This window comes from Ceratotherium simum, chromosome 18, assembly GCF_057802395.1.
Source record: "Ceratotherium simum simum isolate JZ-2026a chromosome 18, ASM5780239v1, whole genome shotgun sequence".
Taxonomy (NCBI): domain Eukaryota; kingdom Metazoa; phylum Chordata; class Mammalia; order Perissodactyla; family Rhinocerotidae; genus Ceratotherium; species Ceratotherium simum.
In genome coordinates, this window is record NC_141917.1 from 23,681,238 (window position 1) to 23,703,889 (window position 22,652).

Here is a 22,652-nt window from a genome sequence, read left to right on the forward strand (position 1 = left end):
GCAGGCCACTCCAGATTGGTAGATGGCAGTTTTAGTAAGCAAGGGAATTTATATAGAGGCTTGTCTTAGGTGGCTGCAAGGTGAGTAAATCTCCACACTGAACTCCCAGAATCTTAAGAGTTTATATAGAGGATTTAATGAGGTTCACTCACATATACAGTCCAGATGATCTCAATAACACGTTAGTCTGTCAAGGCTGTATGCTTGAAGTGACTCCTAGTGTAGGAACAGTAGGCAGAATGTACATTTCAAGGACAGGGGAGGGGATAGGGAGCCTCTGACGGTCCAGGTCCAGCTCTCAGATCAACCTGCGGTCTTCTCGATGACTTCCTCCAACAAAGCCCTAGCCCCAGTGTGCAGGTGGGGCCTTTGGGAAGTAATTAGGGTTAGGTGAGGTCAAGAGAGTGGGGCCTTTATAATGATATTAGTGCCCTTATAAGAAACACCAGAGAGCTGGCTTCCTCTCTCTTTCCCTTCCATGTGAGGACACAGCAAAATGTCAGCCATCCCCAAGTTGAGAAGAGAGCTCTCACGGGGAAGCAAATCAGCCAACACTTTGATCTTGGACTTTCCAGCCTCTAGAAGTGTGAGAAATAAATTCCTGTTGTTTAAGCTACCAGTTTATGGTATTTTGTTATGTCAGTCTGAGCTGGCTAATACAAATATATACCCTTATTGATAAACTTACCTTTAAGCACTGCAGTAAGTATATTTGACAAGTATTGATATGACATACCTTTATTGTCATTCATGTAAGAACATTTTCCAGTTTCCATTGTAATTTGTTCTTCGGCCCATATGCTATTCCGAAGAGTAGTTCCTAATGACTGTGAATTCCTCTATATCTACTTTAACTCTGTCCATTAAAAAATATTTGAAGGTATGTTATTGTGTGTAAACATATTTAAAATTGTGAAGAATTGAATTACATACTCTCTCTATTCATATAGCGTGTGGCTTTTAACATTAAAATCTACCACAGCCATATCTCATTTTACTGTGCTTTGCTTTGTTGCACCTCACAGATATTGGCTTTTTTACAAGACCCTCCACCAGCAAAAAGATTAAGACTCGCTGAATGCTCAGATGATGGTTAGCAGTTTTTGGCAACAAAGTATTTTTTAATTAAAGTATAGACATTGTTTTTTACACATAATGCTATTGCATGGCTGATAGACTACAGTATGGTATAAACATAGCTTTTATATGCACTGGGAAACCAAAAAATTTGTGTGACTCGCTTTATTGTGATATTCACTTTATTGCAGTGGTCCAGAATTGAACCCTCAATGTCTCCGAGGTGTGTCTGTAGATCAAATATCAGCATATCTACACCAACTTTCTTTTGGTTAGAGTTTGCATAGTATAGCTTTTTTCACCCTTTCGTCTCCAACTTCCCTTTCATGTGTCTCTTGTGTGCAGCAAATACATGGGTTTTCGTATTTTATACATTCTGATCCTTTTTATCTTTTACTTGAATATTTATTCACTTATATTTTGTGTAATTACTTCAGTTTATATGTACTATGACACAATTTGTTTTATAATTGACTGTTCATTTTCCATTGAATATTCTTTTTGCTCCTTTAAATTCATCAACTCTTCACTATTATTTTGTCTATTAACTTGTAATTTCTTATTTTTAAAATAGTTTTTGGAGGGATACCTAGAGACTACAACATGAAGAACTTAACTTATTACATTTCAACAGAAATAATTATATTTTATCTTATTTTGCATGATGCTAGAACCTTAGTTCCCTGGAATTTTATTTACCTCATTATTCCCTTTGGTATTATTGTTCTCATGAATTTTAATTCTGCATTATTTGGTCTTTTTTATAGAGTCAATATTCATTTTTTATTTATCCATATAGTCATATCCTGTGTTGCTCTTTATTTTGTACTATATTTCCCTATTTCTCTCTCAGATGTTTTTCCTGCTAGAAAGATGATTAACATTTCTTTGGCTACGATGATAAATACTATTTTTTTTTCATCTGAATGAATGTTTTATTTTTGCCTTTATTTTTGAAGGAATTTTGGGAGGGGTTGGAAGTAGATTTTCCTGTTGACATTATTTTCAACCCTTTAAAAATGTCCTTCCATTATCTTCTGCTTTCATAATTTCTGTTTAGAAGCCAGTTTACAGGCTTACTATAGTTCTCTTGAAGATAATAATATAACATGCCTATTTTTTTCAACTCTGACAACTTTTTATAGATTTCTCTCTTATTCTGGTTTCCATTTGTTCTATTATGATATATCCAAGTGTGGTGTGCTATATATTTATCTCGTCTGGTCCTTCCAGAATTCCTTGAATCCTTGGGTTGATTTCTTTTCATCAGCTCTTGTCTATTGAAATATTACTTCTACCTCATTTTCTCTCTCTCCTCCATCTAGAACTTAAATTACATACAGTGAACTTTTTTTTTTTTTTTTGGTGAGGAAGATTGGCCCTGAGCTAACATCTGTGCCAATCTTCCTCTATTTTGTATGTGGGATGCACAGCATGGCTTGATGAGTGGTGTAGGTCTGCACCTGGGATCTAAACTTGTGAACTTGGGCAGCCAAAGTGGAGTGCCTTGAATTCAACCAACCACTACACCACTGGGCCAGCCCCAGTAGTGAACTTTTCTTCTTTGTTCCACACATCTTTCTGTTTCTATATGCTTTTCTTTATTTTGATTTCTTTGCTTCAGTATGTGTATTTTATATTGCCCTATCTTTCATTTCACTAAATCTGTCTTTGTGTCTAATGTGTCTTTAAACCCATCCACTGAAGATTCATGGAAGCAATGAGAAGTAAAATTTCAGGAAGGAGAAACCTCAGTGAGATGAGCTACCAACAGAGATTTCTGCTTTTCCTGAGAGCAAATGCTGATTGTTAGCTTGAGCTGTAGGCAGAGGATCCCTGCTTGGCCCTGTCCCAACACTGTTACAGCAGAAGAAAGACAAAGTATCCTATCAATTTGTTTTCCACTGACTAACTCATACACTTGTAGAATATATTCCTTTTAACTCAACAGCTCTTTCCTAATTAGAAACAGTTCAGTAATTTGCAGGAATCGATACTTACTCTGCTCAGTTCTTGTTGGCCAGTAACTTATCTCTAATATATTATACATATTAAAGAAAATATAATTGAACTTTAAAAAGTTTATCCTATGTTACTCTTGTGTCTGGATTTCTAAGATATAAAAGCTATGAATAAACTCTACAATATTCTATTCACAGGATAATGTGCTTTCCTATCTTTTCTGCACATGCTGAAAAAGTTATAAATACAACTTAAAAATTTCCTATAAGAAAATTTCAATCCTTGGGACAATTTGACAACACATAAATTATTGTAGTGTTTAAATATTTGAGAATAGTCCCTAAACTAACATAAACCCTAGAAACGAGGACAAGAAAGTGTTGGTCTGCCTTGAAACAAAAACATGAAGGCATCTTGAACAAGATTATTTCCTTAGAGGGTGTCTTCACAGATGCTGTCTATGTGGCTTTGAAATTTGATGAGACTTACCTCTATCATTATGGATCATGGAGAAGCAGTAAATCTGAAATGTAATCCAGCAAAACAATATAGAACTTCAGCAAAATCTAAAAGCCTACTGCAATGGAGGAGAGCTATGTCATTCAATAATATAATAAAGATGTTCCTCGTGGACTAGAAAATATCTGACATTGGTTGAAACTGCTAATCTCTCAATATTTATCCAGGATTATCTAATTAGATGAGAGATGTGCTGGTGAACATGAGTATCAAAGTATAAACGGGCAGCTGGGGTTATTCCTTAAGATGTACAATTCTGGGATGTGGTCCCTTCCGGACATCCTTTTATAAAGTTATATTTTAATTACTTGTATGTCTTCCCTGATAACTTAATATTGAGAAAGGAATTTGCTATATCAGAGGTGCTTAACCTGACCTAAAATAAGGATTTCCTTTTACTGTCACATCTTCTACTATGCGGTCCTATCTGTATACAATTACTGGGAGAGTACATAATGACGAAAGATGACTAGGATCAGTACAACTTTAAATAAAATTGTTTTTCTTTGTATTATTAATTATAACATTTTATATGATTTAACATCATCAATTGTTTACATGTAAGCATATGTGGAACACATTCAGTACAAAAGGCATGTCTGTGTATATTAATGGAACGGATTAAGTGATCAATAAAGTACAGTGGGTTATTTATTACCTAGAGAATACACTAAATCATAGGATTAGGCTCACTTCCATAAAATCCTAAATTGTACATACAAAAGGTAAATGTATATGCTAAGATAACACATAAAAATTTTAATTATAAAGATAATACCTTATATAAAGATTAAAAGCAGAGACTTTTAAAATGATTATTGGAACATCAGGGGGAATGTCTATTTTCCAACTAGAATTAAAGTTTAAAGATATACATTTATTGTAATATGAGTTAGCTTGGTCTTTTGTGATTAAGTTGTAATGAATATAACGTATCTTTGGCACCAGATTAAAAATCACTGACAATGTATGATTTAGATAAAGAAAGAGTAGAAGCAGGAGTTTTATAAATAGGGCTATTCATTAGATATTTTCTGGGTCATATTTCCATTGTAGGACATACAAAAAGAGCTCAGAGGGATATTGCTGCTCTCAAGTCCAATCGTTCAAGGAATATCAGAACATGGATGCTGACAGTGTTCACAACTCCAACCATTTTTGCATATTTGTTTCTCAATTGTTCTGCTTCCCAATGCATTTCAGTGGATAGTAGAAATGAAGTGGAGAAAACAGACAGAACTTTGATAGAGGGTATAAAGTCGATCCTGCTAAAGATAGAAAGCCTAGGTGAAGGGGATCAAAAGGTACAAACTTCCAGTTATAAAATAAATGTCATGGAGATGTAATGTACAGCACGGTGACAATAGTTAATAATATGATTTTGTATATTTGAGAGCTGCTAAGAGAGGAGGTCTTAAAAGTTCTCATCACAAGAAAAAAAATATTGCAACTTGTATGTGTGTTGATGGATGTTAACTAGATTTTTTGTGGTAATGATTTTGCAATATATGCAAATATCGAATCATTTTCTTGTATATCTGAAACTGATATAATGTTATATGTCAACTATACCTCAAAATAAAAAATGATATAGAACTGAAAAAAAAAGGCATACTTATTTGCTGACTGAAATTCAATAATGTCTTTTTTTCTGATTATATCAGTCACTACATCAAATTCAGGAAGTCATTTAACTTCTCTAGGCTCAACTTTCTCTTATTATAAAATGAAAAAAATAATACTAGCCTCCTTGAAAAATATTCTTGAAAGTAAAACTATACAATACTTTCGAACTATAGTAGGTGCTTAATAAAGTTAGCTTATTCTTTCTTGGAATTCCATTCGTGTTTTTATTCCTAAAGCAATAGTTGGCATTCATGATCTGATTTAAAATTTAAGTACAGGCCTAATACTATTTTATATAGACATCTTAATACTTTTAGTCGTCTATCCCTAGTATCGCTTGTAAAAGTATAAAACTCTACATCAGATATCTCCCTAGCACGGTGCTCAGAGAACGCTATATAAATATGAATATAGAATAAAATATATAAACATTATGTAAACATTCATTAACTGTTCTCAATAATACTCTAGGAAGACATATAAGACAGATAGGAAAAGCATATTTTAAAAAAGGTCAGTAGTAAAATTGCCATAACATAATATAAACTGTTATAAAACACATACACACATACTGTGTTTCTGTCTATGTGTGTGTGTGTGTGTGTGTGTGCATATATGGTATATATATGCTGTGTGTATATGAACATATGGAAAATAGAAGTTGATTATCTAAACAAATTATTTAAAATAATGTACCATATACTTATCTAGTGCTTTTGTTATATTTTTTCTTCTGCAGTTCTAAATTAATCACTTTGTGTAATTAGCTAGATATTTATACTATAGTATTCACATCTTCCCATTTTCCTTCAAAATGAGGAAATAAAGGGATTATAGTAGATGCTTATTTTAGATTTTCCTTAAACTTTATGCTGATCAATTTTCCCTTATCTCTTTAGTTACAGCTCATTTTATTGTGAGGTTTTTACAATAATTAATTACCACATGCTTCTTTCCAGCGTAGAAGATGCATGTGTTAGCTGCAGTCTGTTTATCTTGCTTCCCAGTTAACAATTACAATGCCAAAATAAATTAAAGTAAATTATATTTTTATAGGTTTTGAGGTAAAAATTGATGATAATTGCTGAAATTCTAGAACAGGCATATTGGAAAAATGGTCAAATAAATTAACCCAAGAATAGGACTCATTCATCATAGAAAATTATTGATGAAGAATTACTGATGAAAACTAAGTAGAGTTTTCATCTATCTATATTGTATCCACTTGAATAGCGTATACCTGTGGAAAAAATGCACTCAAAGTTTAAATTTCCTTTGCATAACTTTTTCTTATTCTGTTGAGTGAATGAAAATTGTCATTTTTTTAATAACACTTTTTAAAAATCATATTACGTATTCACATGGATTCTTTCAACCATGACTCGCCTACAAATCCCTAGCACACAGTGATGTCTTAATGAATATTTTCCAATGAATAAATGGGTGAGTGAATGAATGATTGCCTTTCTGTTATGAATTTTTAAACAGTCAATTTGTTCTACCATTGGCAAATTCATTGTATATGTAATGTTTAAAAGAGAAAATAAAATAATCAATTGAAAACTTTTAGTACAAATTATAGTATATATCATCTTCCCTTTAGGGAAGTATCCTTTGGCAAGTGTGCCATTTCTAACACGTCCCAATCTCCAAGACACATGGAATTCGGGCAAGCCTGTTTTAAAGTTAATGGTCATCCCTTCCTCTTTTGTGACTTTGCCAATTTTAAAATCAACTTTAATTTAAAATGATTCAGCATATCTTTTTAATACTAGAGTGACTAGAAAGGTTGAATGTGGTGATGAACATTTCTTTATTTGAGTTTCTCTTCTTTTGGACCATGTGATGATATTAGTCATTTACCTTAGTTAGCCGTTGTTTTATTTAAAGTCTACGAGACGTTATCAGTTTTTGCCCTTAAACAGTGTTAGACTGTTAGGCAGATTATTCAACATAGGGAACACACTTACTAGCAGGTGACTTGTATTACAGGCTGCATTTATTATCTATAGTTCTTGTCAGTGTAGTGGTAAATATATCTCACAGTTGGATACACAAAATTAAGTCATTTAATGGATTTATAGTTCAGTTGATTGAGGTCTGCAGGTCTCAGAGCACTTCTGAAAGCCATTTGATTTCTTATTTCTTCTGTAATTGTCAGTCACTGTGATTTCCACTTGGCTGCTGTTCTGTGACTAGTCAGAATATAGGGCACTTAAAATGGTATCACAGCAGAGATAAAGTGGTGTTTAAAGATACCTTTACACACACACACACACACACACGTATGTAATACAGAAGTTCCTTCAGATTATTTTGTCCTGATAGAATTGGGATGTGTCTGCCTCTACTAAGTACACAACTTCATGTTGCTTTCTATTAAATGCACAAAACAGAACATCCCAGATACAAAAAAAAAAATCAAAATAGAAACTAATTGTAGTAATAGAATTTCAATGTGGAAATCAAGATTAGAATAGTGAGGTTTACTCTATCAAGCAAAACCATTTGCTGCTTTTATACATTAAGTCATCTTAAAGTAGTTATGATCATTTTAAAAAATAAATTTACATCTACTTTTATTCTTTAAAAAAGCACCTGTATATACTTTTTGACAAACCATGTCATTTCGGGGAAGAGATCAAATCTTAGGAAAGTAAGTTTGGCTCAAAATGATTTAGTGTTAGTAGTTCAGTGCTGTTAGGAGCTTGCCAGAATGCAAGGATTTGTTCTTCATTTTTCAGTGCCAGTAGCTTTCTGATTCAAAAATCACAAACACAGTATTTTTTTTTTTTTTTGCATTGACTCTGTCAGGACATTAGCAAATCTCGAATAAACAACAGCTCTATGTGCTGGAGGAATTGAAAAGCAAGCCGAATTCCAGATGAACCTCTCAAGCTGGACCCTGAAATAAAGAATTTTAACAAACACTGTGGAAGTTAAGCGAAAAAACTTACTAAATATCAGTTATTCTCAGAATCTTCTTCTGTGGAAATGCCTGAGTTAAAAATAAATATACATATATTTATATAAATGTATATAAATATATGTTTTATATGTAAACTCTATAGTTTAAAAACTAGTTTATAGTTTATATAGTTTTTAAACACTAAATTTAAGTATTTCCTTGATATTTTATAATTACGTAAATAAAAAATTAGAAGGCTACATTTTTGGTAGTTATGAACCACACTTAAAAGTATGTTTATTATACTTTATACATTATACATGTTTAATTATACATACATTATAAAATATGTTTCTGTATATATATCAATAATTTATGGAACAAAAGTTTTATCTCTAGTAATAAGTGTCATTAAAAGTATTACCCAGAGAAATGACTAATGAATGAACTCATGGGGGACATACATATACATATGTTATAAAACTAATAGTAAAAAAATACTTTTGTTAGAATTTAGGAATATTTTACCATAAATTGGTAAAGTGGGAAAATGAGTACGGAATGAGGTAAGCTTTTGAGCTCCTAACCTGCAGACAGTTGCACAAGGGTGGAGTTATATATTCTAGTGTTTGGTTATTATATTCTTCAATTCTGATGGCTACTGGTTGATTTATTAAATATGACCAATTCTTTTAGTCAAAGTTTCATATTAGTCAAAGTTGACATAAGATGATTTCCTAAGAATATATTTATTTAGAGCAATAAGTCAAAATCGAAGTATCTGAGACTTCTAAACAAGAAATATCTACTTGAGCGAGATATTTGTTGAAAAGAGGGAGCATAAACAAGGTGTGTATGATAAACATGAGCAAGAAATCTGAGGAATTAAGTGGTCAGGAAAGAAAGTGCCATGTGATGTAGATTCTTAGAAGAAAGTAAGATGTGAGTGGTCTGTATCTGGAAGATCAAGATTGTAGATTTGTTTGAAATTAGCATAAATGAACACTGGTATTGAGTAGCACTCATTCAACTGTAAGAACAGGTTTAGAAGGAGGATTCCAGGTCATAGGGAAAAAAAGCTACATTCTTCAACAAAGTTGGGTAAAATGTCAAAGCAAATACTTGAAGTCAAAGGGTTGATTTATTAATCTGATTACAATAACTAGTGTCTAAATTGAAGTTAGGATGAGTTTTAGCATGCAGATGGGGATTTAGCTCTATGAAAAATCGTGCATAGGAAGATATGTGGGATATGAATAAATTGTTGATGAGGGTAAGTTGGCTACATACTTAGAGCTATACTGTGGAAAGGAAACCATTAAAATGCAACAAAATGAGCCAGCCCTGATGGCCTAGAGGTTCAAGTTCAGCATGCTTTGCTTCGGCAGCTGAGTTCAGTTCCTAGGTGCAGAACCACACCACTTGATTGTCAGTAGCCATGCTGCAGCAGTGGCTCACGTAGAAGAACCAGAACAACATACAACTATATATAACTATGTACTTGGGCTTTGCTGTGGGGAGGAGTCGGGGTGGGGGAGAAAAAGGAGGAAGATAGGCAACAGATGTATCTTCTATCTAAGCCAGGGTATAGGAAAAAAAATATTTGAATTAAATTTAAACACGGTAACTTTGTCAGGGAACTGATGCTGGAGATATTTGGGAGTTTTGAAAAATATTCGAGCAAAACTAAAATATAACCTGAATAAATTATACCTGAGCCACAGTAAAACAATTAGGGATATGATGTTCTCTAAATATGGAAATGCTCATCCCTGAAGAGGATTTACAAGCTCTCAAAATGTCTGATGCTTCCTCTCTACAATTGAAATATTCTAATTTCAACAGAAATTATAGTTTGAGTGTTTTTGGTGTTTTGATTTGATTCTCTCAAATCACTTTGACAGAATAATATTGCATGTATTTTGAAATAAATTTTAATATATTTTAAATAGAAGGTAATTTAAATGAGTGTAATGGTTTGAACTGACTACTATAAACCTCTCTCTATTGATCACAGAATACATTTTTTAGATAAGCAATTGCTCTTAACTTCTAAAGCTCAGATTCCAGGTGGCCATTCCTCTTGTATTCTTCCATATTCTGCTTCTCCAATACACATGCCGAGGGACTCAAAAGATTCTTGTTCATATGATTTTATTTGCAAATTTTAAAATGACAATCAGCAAGAGGAACAATGTTCATTCTAACATTTTAGAGTTCTAAATTGCTATTATGTAACTGCTTATATTTATATTTCTGTGTCCGTGAAGATATTTACATTGCGGCCATGTTGAACAAACATGTGTCTTAAATATAATTTCCACATAGAAAGTAAGCAAATTATCTCTCAAACTAACTAGAATTGAAGAGCTCAAACACCTGAACTTCTGAGGGCCAATAATATGTGTAAAACTCTGAAGAGAATATACAATGCAACATATAACAATAGAGACATTTTGTAGAATAAAACAATATAAACATAAATATGTATAAATGCAGAGTTGCTATTTAGCTTGTAGGATGTTCAGTACTTTCTAACACATGCACACTTTCACTTACACAATTTTTGTTTTAATCTCCCTACCTTTCTAGATGACATATTTATTCTATTTAATTGATATTTTTTAGAATGAGATTGAGACAAAGTTTAAATGACAGGTTTTGTTTATTAATTTTTTTTCCTCCTTTCTGGTAGAGCATATAAGAAATAGGTCAAAAAATATGTACTGAACTGAAAATTAGTACTTCAAGAGAGACAATGAGTTGTTATAAACATATTATTCATACAGTTTGCTAAAGCAAGTGATTTGTATTTTTCTTCCAGTGCTGTTTTTAGAGTCTCAGCAGTATTACTAGAAAAACAAAACAAAACAAAATAACAAAAACAAAAAAGTGCTAAAAATTTACTACAAAGAAAAAAGTTCATGGAAAAATGTTAACACATCAAATAATATAGACTTTGTATCTTTGATACAGGGAATCCACTAAGGATTCACTATCTTTTGTGAAAGAATTGAATATGATTTTTAAAGTCTATTTTTATATATTTAAAATGTAGTGATCAAATAACTTCTACAGTAAGGGGAAATTTTTGTGGACAGCATTAGATTAGTACATCATTTTTTGTGCAGTGTATATGTCAAGAGGCCTAAATAAATTCTTAAGAGAGACTGTCAAGACCAAAATTTCATTAGATGTCAGTATTTTTTAAATCTTTCCTTTTCTAATTTTTGATCAATTCCATATTTTATTGATAAGAAGACAATAACAAATGAAGCCAACAAAAGGAAATAAAACAGAACATAAAAAAAATTTTGTGTCATTATTCCAGAGAAAATTATCCACTCCTCTAAGCAAGGTCCAAGACCAAGTAAATGTAACCCTCTATTTTATAGCATATTTTTTTCAATACAGCTATATATATCTTCAAAAATTCTCACCTGAAGCATTTTTAACATTGTACAGCTATTGGCATTAAAAATTTGATGCTGCCTACTTATTTAATCATTACTTATACATTCAGTGGTGGAAATATGGAATGTTTAAATGTGTTAGTAATGATTTGTACGTGATGTCACATTATCTTTGTTATTTAGCTGAAATATTGTGTTTGTACTATGTTTGTTTGTACATATGTATGTACTATGTTTGTTGGAGTAGAAGAGAGATTAAATTAGGATTCAGAAGATCTGAGCTAATGCCCTAATATTTCACTAATTAGCTGATTAATTTGGGGCATGCCAACATCTCTTTTCCAGATCTTACAAATTGGGAAAGATGATTTCTGAGCTCCTTTTCAACTCTGATTCTTGGGCACATCTAGGAAAATTCCTATGGGCTTCTTTTTTGTGGTTCCTAACCATACATATTTTGATACTATTTGACAATTTTACTCCATTTGTAATGAAATATTTTCTATTTATTTATTAATATATATTTGTTGAGTTTGTCTAAGTGGTCCATATTATGCATGATACTGTATATAATGCAGAGAGTAAAGTATCCAAGTTATATGTGAAAAGAAAAATTCCCAATTAAAGTTAAGAAGGATGTGAGGTTTGGTCCTCTGTATCTTTCCTCCGTCTCGACTGTTGCCGATGCTAATCTCATCCAATCTCACCCATATCTTTGAATATCATCTGCATTTCGAGGATTCTTAAATTTATACCACAAACACTTCTGTTTTGGACTTCAAACTCAAATATCTCCACTTGAAAAGACATTTAAAATTAAGAGGGCTCAAAGTGAACTTCTCATTTCTCCACCAAATCTATTTCATCTTGCAGTCTTCCCACCTTTGGCAACCTTATTCTCCTAGCCTTTCTATCCAAAAACTGATTTACCCTTTCTTGTTTTCTTCATACACCCATATCAGAATTTTCAAGAAATATCATTAGCTCTAATTTTCAAATTTGCAATAAAAACAACCACTTCACACAATCTTCTGTGCTACCTTCCTAGTTGAGCCAGCACATTTCACCACTGGATTGATATGGTACCCTCATAACTTATCTCCTTCTTCCATCCCTGCCTCGTTAGAAACCATTCTTAATACCGCAGACACAGTGGTACTTTTAGAACCCAAGTCATATCGTGTCATTCTACTCAAAACTATTGAATGACTTTTTAACTCACTGAGATTTAAAGCTCAAGTATTTATAGTGACCTAGAAGGCCCTATCTTAATTTTCACTTTTTTGTGTATTGTTTAGGAGATGCGTTCTCACTTCACATTTGTTTTGATTATTCCTTTTGTTTTATTATATCTGAAGTTTCTTTTTACATAATTCTGTAAGGTACAGATCTAATTTTATTTTCTCCCATAGAATTAGCCAATTTTCCCAACATCATGAATTAAAAATTATATTTTGTCTCATTGAGTAGTCAAGAAAATGCTATTGTATACCAGGTTTTCATATATACATGGATCTTTGCTTTCCTTCATTTGTCTCTTTGTCTCTTTGCCATTATTACGAGTTTAAAATCACTTTAGACATGAAATATGTAATATCTTTTAGGGAACACCTTCCTTCTTTACTCAGCTTTGCCAGATTGTTCTATATTCTTTCATAGACATTTCAGAACATGTTCAATCAGTTCCTCAAAAAGTACTGTTTGGATTTTGATGGAAATTACAGTGAATTTAAAGATCAGGTTATTAAGAGTTTTAATATTTGAATGTTATTTTGTTTAAGCTAAGGATATAAGGGAAATTTGTCTAGAATGTTATATTCTTTCATATGCAATTCGTATATCGTAATTATGTTGGCATTATAAAAATTGTTGTAAAGGTTCCCCTACTCCTTCATTTTCTACAACACATTTGTAAGTTAGGGATTTTGTGTTCTTAACACAGCATTATGATTATAAGTGACAATACTGTACTACAGTACATGCTTGAAAGTTGCTAAGAGAATAGGTCTTAAATGTTCTCACCACAAAAAAGAAGTGGTAATTATGTGATGTGATGGAGGTGTTAGCTAACACTATGACGGTAATTGTTTTACAACATATAAATGTATCAAATCAACACTTTGTACACCTTAAACTTACACAATGTTATATATCAATTATATCTCAATAAAGCCAGAAAAAAAAGTTTGGTATATTTTATACCAAATCTGAACTTTACTTTTCATTTCTTCTTTTTTTCACAGGAGTTAGTACCTTGACATCTTCTTTATGAAAGACCCAAATAACACCATGCTTCATTAACATAAACTCTAAGGATGGTTTCCATTTTTAATATACTCTCAATTTTGTATAAGAATGGAATTATATCTTTTTGAGTATTTGGCAAATATTTTTAAAACAATATTCATCTCTATATAAAAATTCTTAACAATTGATTGAAATTCTTAGTTTGATGAGAAAATCTTCAGGTTTTCAATTTCTTCTTGAAATGATTTTGTATATATACAAAAATATATAGATATGATTATATACATAGAAATTTAACAATTTTACCTAAATTTGATCATAAAATTATTCACAATTTTCTAAAATATTACTTAAATCGCTGAACCATTCATAATTTCCTCCATTTTTAGTCCCAATATTTGATTTTTCAAAGTTTATACAAACTTTTGATTTTGTTAATATTACTTTAATACCCTGAACTATATTTAAATGATGCTTCTGTTTCTTTATTATATTAATCCTACTTTTGGTGGATGTTGTTTTGATATTCTTTCTCTCATTGATTATTAAGAAATCAAGCTCAAAATTGACAGAGAAAGAGAATATCAGGGGGAAAAGAGTACTGAAGATATTCTTCAATGTCACTAAGATTCTGTCTCTACCCCAATCTCTCTTCCTCTTTCTCCTGTGTCCAACTTTTATCAAATCTCTGTTACCTTATCACTTGCTCACATAGTCAGTTTAATCATCCTAATGTAGTAATACTGAAATAGGAGATCGAGAGACTGGCCTTCGCTAGCATGTTATTATATAATCCTAGATTAGGATGTTAATTTTGTAGGCGTAAATCATTTGGCCATCTATGTGCCAATACCCATGGCTGGGTAAAATTAGAGGACTGTGATTAAGTGTTTCACTAAATCTCCTTTTAGTCTCACAACATCCATTCTCCATGTCTTCTATTCTAATAGAATTTTAGCTATCCATATTGACATTAAAATAAATATTAGCTACATGTGGCAATATGTCTAAATTGTGTCCATTGAGACATAAATTGAAGTTTCATATGGCAGTTTCCAGGAACTTTCCGTAATCAATTGCTGGTGTATGCCCCTGCTGTTCTTTTTTTCCTTGTCTGTTGCTTTCTGTAAGGAAAATGTTGTCATCCTAGATCATGAAGATAAAGGAAACATCTTAAAATGGCAGAATGGTGAGATGTAAACAGCCAGAGTTCCTGAGAACTTTGAAAAACATAGGCTTAAGCTCATTTCTGAAGTTTATATGAAAGAGAAATAAGCTTATATCTTTTAAGCTGCTGTACCTTTGCCTCTCATTTATTGCTGTTGAACATAATTTTAGTTGACATAATTGATATAATATACCAACCATCTAGTTATTATTTTCCAAAAACTTTCTCTTTCCCTTATCTTTCTCATCAAGTCTACAACCCAGATCTGCCAATTCTACCTTTGAAATATTCCATGAATTTTACTCAGTCTCTCCATATTCAGCACGATAACGCCATAAGCCGATAGTCACATATCACCAGAATTTTGGCAATTATTGCCAAACTGATGTCTTTGCTTCTAATATGAAATATTAAAATTTATTTTCCATATGACAACCAGAGTGCACCATTAAAAACATAATCCAAATCACATCATAGTAATCAATACTCAGTTTCTAGGTGCATAAAGAACCCAAGAAGACCCTACATTCTTTGACATTAATTATATCCACAGTCTTATTTCACAGATCTTTTGCTCACTATATGGAATAAGCTAGCATTTTTGTTACTTAAAAATGCCACATTTCTTTCCACTATAAGGACCTTACTGTCACTGTTCCTTCTATATTGTCAAAGAAAAATTGTACCAGACAAAGTTATACAGGCAGGGAAGACTTTATTCAATGCTTTTGCAATAGAGGAGAGAGGCGACAATTCAGTTGAGTTCAACTCCACTGAAATAGAGAGCTAGAGAGTTTTTAAGAGCTAGGATGGGGGATTGCGTGGGCCATTTGCGTTTGCTAACTGACTTTACCCAAAACAAAAATAAACTTCCTCTTATCTTCATGAGAGGAGGCAATTTTACAACTTGGAGCAAGGTATTTGCTGACGTCACGTTCTTACATTCCCACAGAAACTGGGAAATACAAGTGCCACCTTTCTTGATCTTTTCATTTTAGAGGGATGGCTCCCACGTCCTTGAAAAAGAATTTTCTGGGTTGTAACACTGACAACAAAGTTTAAAAATGTTTACATCTCAGGGCCCGCCCAGTGGCGTGGTGGTTAAGTTCGTGCATTCTGCTTCAGCGTCCCGGGGTTGGCAGGTTTGCATCCCAGGCACTGACTTACACACTGCTCATCCAGCCATGCTGTGGCAGTGTCCCATGTACAAAACATAGAGGAAGACAGGCACAGATGTTAGCTCAGAGCCAATATTCCTCAGCAAAAAGAGAAAGATTGACAACTGATGTTAGCTCAGGGCCAATCATCCTCACCAAAAAAAAAAAAAAAAAAAGTTTACATCTCAAAGAGGAAGCGGGAGAATTTGCAGTTACAAGTTTTCTAAAGTAAATGCCCTAAGCAAAAGGAGGTCAAGGGCCTAGAGACTAGAAGAAACTGTCCAAAGTTTAGACAAGCTTAGTCCAGGTAAGGCCTTCTTGGTCAGTGGAGAAGGCTCTTCCCCTAGAGCTTCATGTAACTGACTACTTTCATTCAGGTATTACCATATTTAACATAAATGTCATCTCCTCAATGCTCCTTCTTTCCCCAGACTACTCTCTCTCTCCCACTCTCTATCTCTATCTCATTCTCTCTCTCATAACTCCATTTTATTTTCCCCATGCAATTTATTACTAACAGATATTTTCTTGTTTTGTTTTTAATTTTCATTTGTCCATTTAATCTGGGATACCAACTGTTTTATTTGCAACTTTACAGTGCTTGAAATATAGTAGTAAATACATGCTGAATCACTGGTTTAGGCGTGTTGTTCCTGTGCCCACTTCTCCAGCCATATCTTGTGGCTCATCATTATTAGCAGCCTTATCAGAACTACTTATAGTTGAGATGCCTGTTCATAGGAGAAGAGTAATACTAAACAGATAAGATGAGATCTAAGAAGTCAAAAACTATAGATTCCATTTAAACTATGAATAGATACTGATAGATTAGATATACATGTAGATGTATATATAGATTATATCTAATACATACATTCACAGCTGGTAGGAGAATAAATAAGTAGATTTTTCTGATGATGTTTAAGCAGGAAATTTTACTTTGAGCATTCCATCCAAAGGAACAAATTATTGATGTTTGTAAAGTTATGGTGTTATTTAAAGTGTAAGAATATACACCACATGAAAACCTTAAATTGGTAATTAAATAAGTTCTGTTTGCTAAAGAAAGTGAAACTGTATGTACCCTTCATAAAACTGGTTTATACATACTTAATGATAGAAGATGAATTATACTAAAAAAATAAGTTATCATGCAGTGTGGTGGTTAACTGTATGTATCTACTTGGCTGGGCCGCATCCTGCTCAGATATTTGGTCAAACAGTATTCCGGGTGTTCAGTGAGGGAGTTACTGGATGACATTAAAATTTAAATTAATAGGATGAATAAAGCAGTCTAATATGGGTGGGCCTTATACAATCAGTTGAAGGTCTGAATAGAACAAAAAGTCTGACCCTCTCCTGAGAATTTGCCTGTCTAACGGGCTTGAGATCTGGACATTGGCTTTTTTCCTGCCTCTCTTTATACACATCTATCTATAGAGCTTTCTATTTATCTATCTATCTAGAAAGAGAGAGACAGATCCTATTGATTCTAATTCCTCTGGAGAACCCTGACTAATACAGAATGTGGTGCTGAGAGTTGTTCTAGAGGAAAATAATTTTAAAGATGAGTTTTCTGAATTGGTTCTTGGTTTCTGGAATTGGTTCTCTAATCTGATTCAATTTAAAGATCATAATGACTCTATCTCTAGTAGTAAAGAGGGCACTGCTAGTCCATGGAATGACCTGGCAATAAAGATATGAAAAACATCACAATCGGATACTTCTAATCAATCACTTTTAAGAAGCGATGATCTGAGTGACTGTGTATATGTCTGAGGGGATTAACCCTGCATTGACTGAAGAAACTGTAATGACCCCTTATCACAATTGCCTTACAAAACAAAGCTGATTCTCCTCAGCACCCAACTTCACCACCCTCCTTTGTTACTAGACTCAGGTAGACTCAAGTCACAGCAAACTCAAGTCACAGCAGGCCCCTAAAGATGAGGTACAAGGTGTGACCCATGAGGAGGCGTGCTTCACTGCAAAAGAACTACTTGAGTTTTCTAATTTATACAGACAGAAATCTGGGAAATGTGTGGAAATGGATATGATGGGTGTGAGATAACGCTGGAAGGAACATACGGTTGTATTAGGCCAAAATAATTGATACGGGCTTGTTAAGCAGCAATTCGGCATTTGATATAGCAGCTAATGATGGTAGAAAGGTCTCTCACTGTTTGTTTGGTTGGTTAATTGAAACACGGAACAAAAGGTGGTCTACAATAAGCAATCTAGAAATGCTGGACCTGCCTCTGTTTAGTGTAGAGGAAGAGATGCAAAGGCTTAGGGAGATTGAAATGTTAGAGTGAACTTGTCATTTAAAATCTACTCACCCGCCTTGAGAGGTTCCAGAGAACACATTTCTCACCACTACTCTGAGAAATAAATTTGTGAGGAGAGCTTGGGCATCCATGAACAGCTCTGTGATCACTCTTCTCCATAAGCCAGAGCTTAGCGTGGGAACTGCAGTCACTGAATTGGGAAACCTAAACACAATGGAAGTAATTGGATCCCTGAGGGCCCAAGTGTTGGCCCTCAACTGCCAAAGGCAAGGTGGGTGTGGTCACCACAATGGACAACAGAGTCAAAGCAGCAATCAGGATACTAGTCTGATTCTCACAGATCAATGGTGCTGGCTAGTATATCATGGTCTTCCTACAAGTGAAATAGGTAGGAAACCTACTAAATTTGCTCTTGATCTTTATAAGCAGAAAAGTTTTAGGTGAAGTGAACAAAAGTCTAACCTGAATTATAAAAGCAGAGAGTCATGGCCCCTTGATCAATTCCCAGCCAGTTTACATATCCAAAACTGCTTGAACAAAGGGGAGTCCGGGTCCCCTTAAGGAACGACACTGGTACACTGCCAAAAATTTCTACTATTAATCTTTCTCCCAGCTTTCCACAAAAGGATCTATGTGTTTTTACCAGAGTAACTGTGTATTGACAAAAAGGACATAATCAGATCTTTTGGGAACTATTGGACACTGGCTCTGAACTGACACTAATTCCAGGCGACTCAAAGTGTCACTGTAGTCCAGCAGTGAGAGTAGGGGCTTATGGAGGTCAGGTGATCAATAGAGTTTTAGCTCAGATCCATCTCACAGTGGGCCCAGTGGGTCCCAAAACCCATCCTATGGTTATTTCCCAGTTCTGGAATGCATGATTAGAATAGACATACTTAGCAGCTGGCCGAATCCTCACATTGGTACCCTGAACTGTGGAATGAGGGCTATTATGATGGGAAAGGCCAAGTAGAAGCCATGATAACTGCCTATACCTAGGAACATGGGAAACCAAAAGCAATACCTCACTCCTGGAAGGTTTGCAGAAATTAGTGCCACCATCAAGAATTTGAAAGATACAGAGGTGGTGATTCTCACTACATCTCCATTCAACTCTCCTGTTTGGCCTATGCAGGGGACAGATGGGTCTTGGAGAATGAGAGCAGATTATTGTATGCTTGATCAGGTGGTGATTACAATTACAGCTGCTGTACCAGATGTGGTTTCATTGCTTGAGATAATTAACACATCCTCGGGAACCTGGTATGCAACTATTGATCTGACAATGCCTTTTTCTCCATCCCTGTTCATAAGACCCACCAGAAGCAGTTTGCTTTCAGCTGGCAAAGCAAGCCACTACACCTTCACTGGACTACCTCAAGGGTACCTCAACTTTCCAGCCCTACATCATAATTTAGTTCACAGAGATCGTCATCACCTTTCCTTTCCACAACATATCAGACTGGTCCATTACATTGATGACATTACACTGACTGGACCTAGTTAGCAAGAAATAGCAACTACTCTAGACTTATTGATAAGACATTTGTATATCGGAGGGTTGGAAATAAATCTCTGAAAAAAATTCAGAGATCTTCAACCTCAGTGAATTTTCTAGGGGTCCCATGGTGTGAGGAATTTTAAGACACGCCTTCCAAGGTGAAGGATTAGTTGTTGCGTATGGCCCCTCCTACAACCAAGAAGGAGAGACAATGCCTAGTAGGCCTCTGGATTTTAAAGGCATCATACTCCTCATTTGGTTGTGTTATTCTCGCCCATTTACTGAGTGACCTAAAAGCTGCCAGTTTTGAGTGCGGCTCAGTACAAAAGAAGGTTGTGCAACACGTCCAGGCTGCTGTGTAGGCTGCTCTGCCACTTGGGCCATATGGTTTAATAGATCCAGAGATGCCTGAAGTGTCAGTGACATGTAGAGATGCTGTTCGGAGCTTTTGGCACCCACTCCTATGGGTGAATTGCAGGGAAGGCCTTTAGGATTTTGGAGCAAGTCCCTGCCATCATGCACAGATAATTATTCTCCTTTTGAGAAAAAAATCTTGGCCTAATACTGGGATTTAGTAAAAATTGAACATTCGACCATGGGCCACAAATTACCACATGACCTGAGTTGCCAATCATGAACTTGACATTATCTGATCCGTCAAGCCACAAAGTTGGGCTTGCACAGCAACACTCCATCATCAAATAGAAGTGGTATATATGTGCTTGGTCTCAGCAAGGCCCTGAAGGCAAAAGTCAGTTACATAAAGTGGCCCAAATGCCCATAGTCTCCACTCCTGCTACACTGCCTTCTCTCTTCCAGTTTGCATTTATGGCCTCATGGGGCAATCAATTGAGAGAAAAAGAGAAGACGTGTGCCTGGTTTACAGATTTTTCTTCACCATATGCAGGCACCACTCAAAAGTGGACAGCTGCAGCATTCTAGCCCCTCTTTAGGACATCTCTGAAGGATAATGGTGAAAGATTATCCTTCTAGAGGGCAGAACTTTGGACAGTGCACCTGGTTGTTCACTTTGCTTGGAAGGAGAAATGGGCAGATGTGCAAGTATATACCAATTCAATGGGCTTTGGCCAATGGTTTGGCTTGATGGTTAGGGATTTGGAAGGAACACAACAGGAAAATTGTTGACAAATAAATTGTTGGAAGAGGTGTGTGGATAGACCTCTCTGAGTGGGCAAAAGATGTGAAGATATTTATGTCCCATGTGAGTGCTCATCAAAGAATGACCTCAGCAAAGGAGGATTTTAATCAAGTGGATAGGATGACCTGTTCTTTGTATACCAGTCAGCCACTTTCCCTGGCCATCCCTACATCACCCAATGAGCTCATGAACAAAGTGGCCATGGTGACAGGAAAGTAGGTTATATATAAGCACAGGAACATGAACTTCCACTCACCAAGGCTGATCTGGCTATGGCCACTGCTAAGTGCTCAATCTGCCAGCAGCAAAGACCAACACTGAGCCCCTTATGACAACATTCTCTGGGGTGATCAACCAGCGACCTGGTAGAAAGTCGATCACATCGGACCACTTCTATCTTGGAAAGGGCAGTATTTTCTCCTTACCGGAGTAGACAATTACTCTGGATACAGATTTACCTTTCCTGCATGCAATGCTTCTACCAAAACTACTATCATGGACTTATAGAAAGCTTTATCCATGGTCATGGTATTCCACACTGCATGATCAAGTAACTTCTGAACAAGTAACTCACTATATAGCAAAAGAAGTGCAACAATGGGCCCATGCTCATAGAATTCACTGGTCTTACCATGTCCCCCAACACCCTGAGGCAACTGGCCTGACAGAAGGGTGGAATAGTCTTTTAAAAACTCACTTACAGAGCCAGCTAGGTGGCGATACCTTGCAGGGCTGGGTCAAGATTCTCCAGAAGGCTGTATATGTTCTGAATCAGCTTCCAATATATGGTGCTGTTTCTCTGAGAGCCAGATTCAGGAGACCAAGAATCAAGGGGTGGAAACGGGAGTGGCACCACTCACTATCACCCCTAATAACTCACTAGCAAAATTTTTGCTTCCTGTTTCCACATCCTTATGCTTTGTTGGCCTGGAGCCAGCAGGAAGGAATGCTTCTACTAGGGAACACAACAATGATTCCATTGAACTGGAAGTTAAGCCTACCACCCAGTCATTTTGGGCTCCTCATGTCTCTGAATCAACAGGCAAAGAAGCAAGTTACTATGCTGGTTGGGGTGATTGATCCTAAATAGTCAGGGGAAATTGGACTGCTACTCCACAATGGTGGTAAGATAGAGCGTTTGGAATACAGGAGATCCCTTAGGGCATCTCTTAGCATTACCATGTCCTGTGATTAAGGCCAGTGGAAAACTACAGCAAACCAATCCAAGCAAGACTACTAATGACCCAGACTCTTCCAGAATGAAAGTTTGGGTCAACTCACTAGATAAAGAACCATGACCCATTGAGGCAGTGTTGAAGGCAAATGGAACGCAGAATGGGTAGTGGAAGAAGGTAGTACCAAACTCCAGCTACAATCTTGTAATGAGTTACAGAAAACAGAACTGTAATTGTCATGAGAATTTACTCCTTATGTTGTTATGAATATGGTTATGTGTATGTGTGTGTGTGTACATATATATAAAGCAAATATCTTTGTTTTCTTCCTTCTCTTACCCCCTTGTCATGTAACATAAAATGTACTAACTTTGTATCATAATATTTAAATATTTTCAACTTTACATCATAGTATTGAAGTTACAGGATATCAAGGAGAAGAGTAAATATCA

The 22,652-nt window shown here is 34.9% G+C and overlaps 1 pseudogene; it reads left to right on the top strand.

The window, feature by feature from the left end:
* The first annotated feature begins 13,579 nt into the window (after positions 1–13,579).
* LOC106800635 (uncharacterized) lies at positions 13,580–22,105 on the top strand (annotated as a pseudogene).
* Positions 22,106–22,652: the final 547 nt, after the last annotated feature.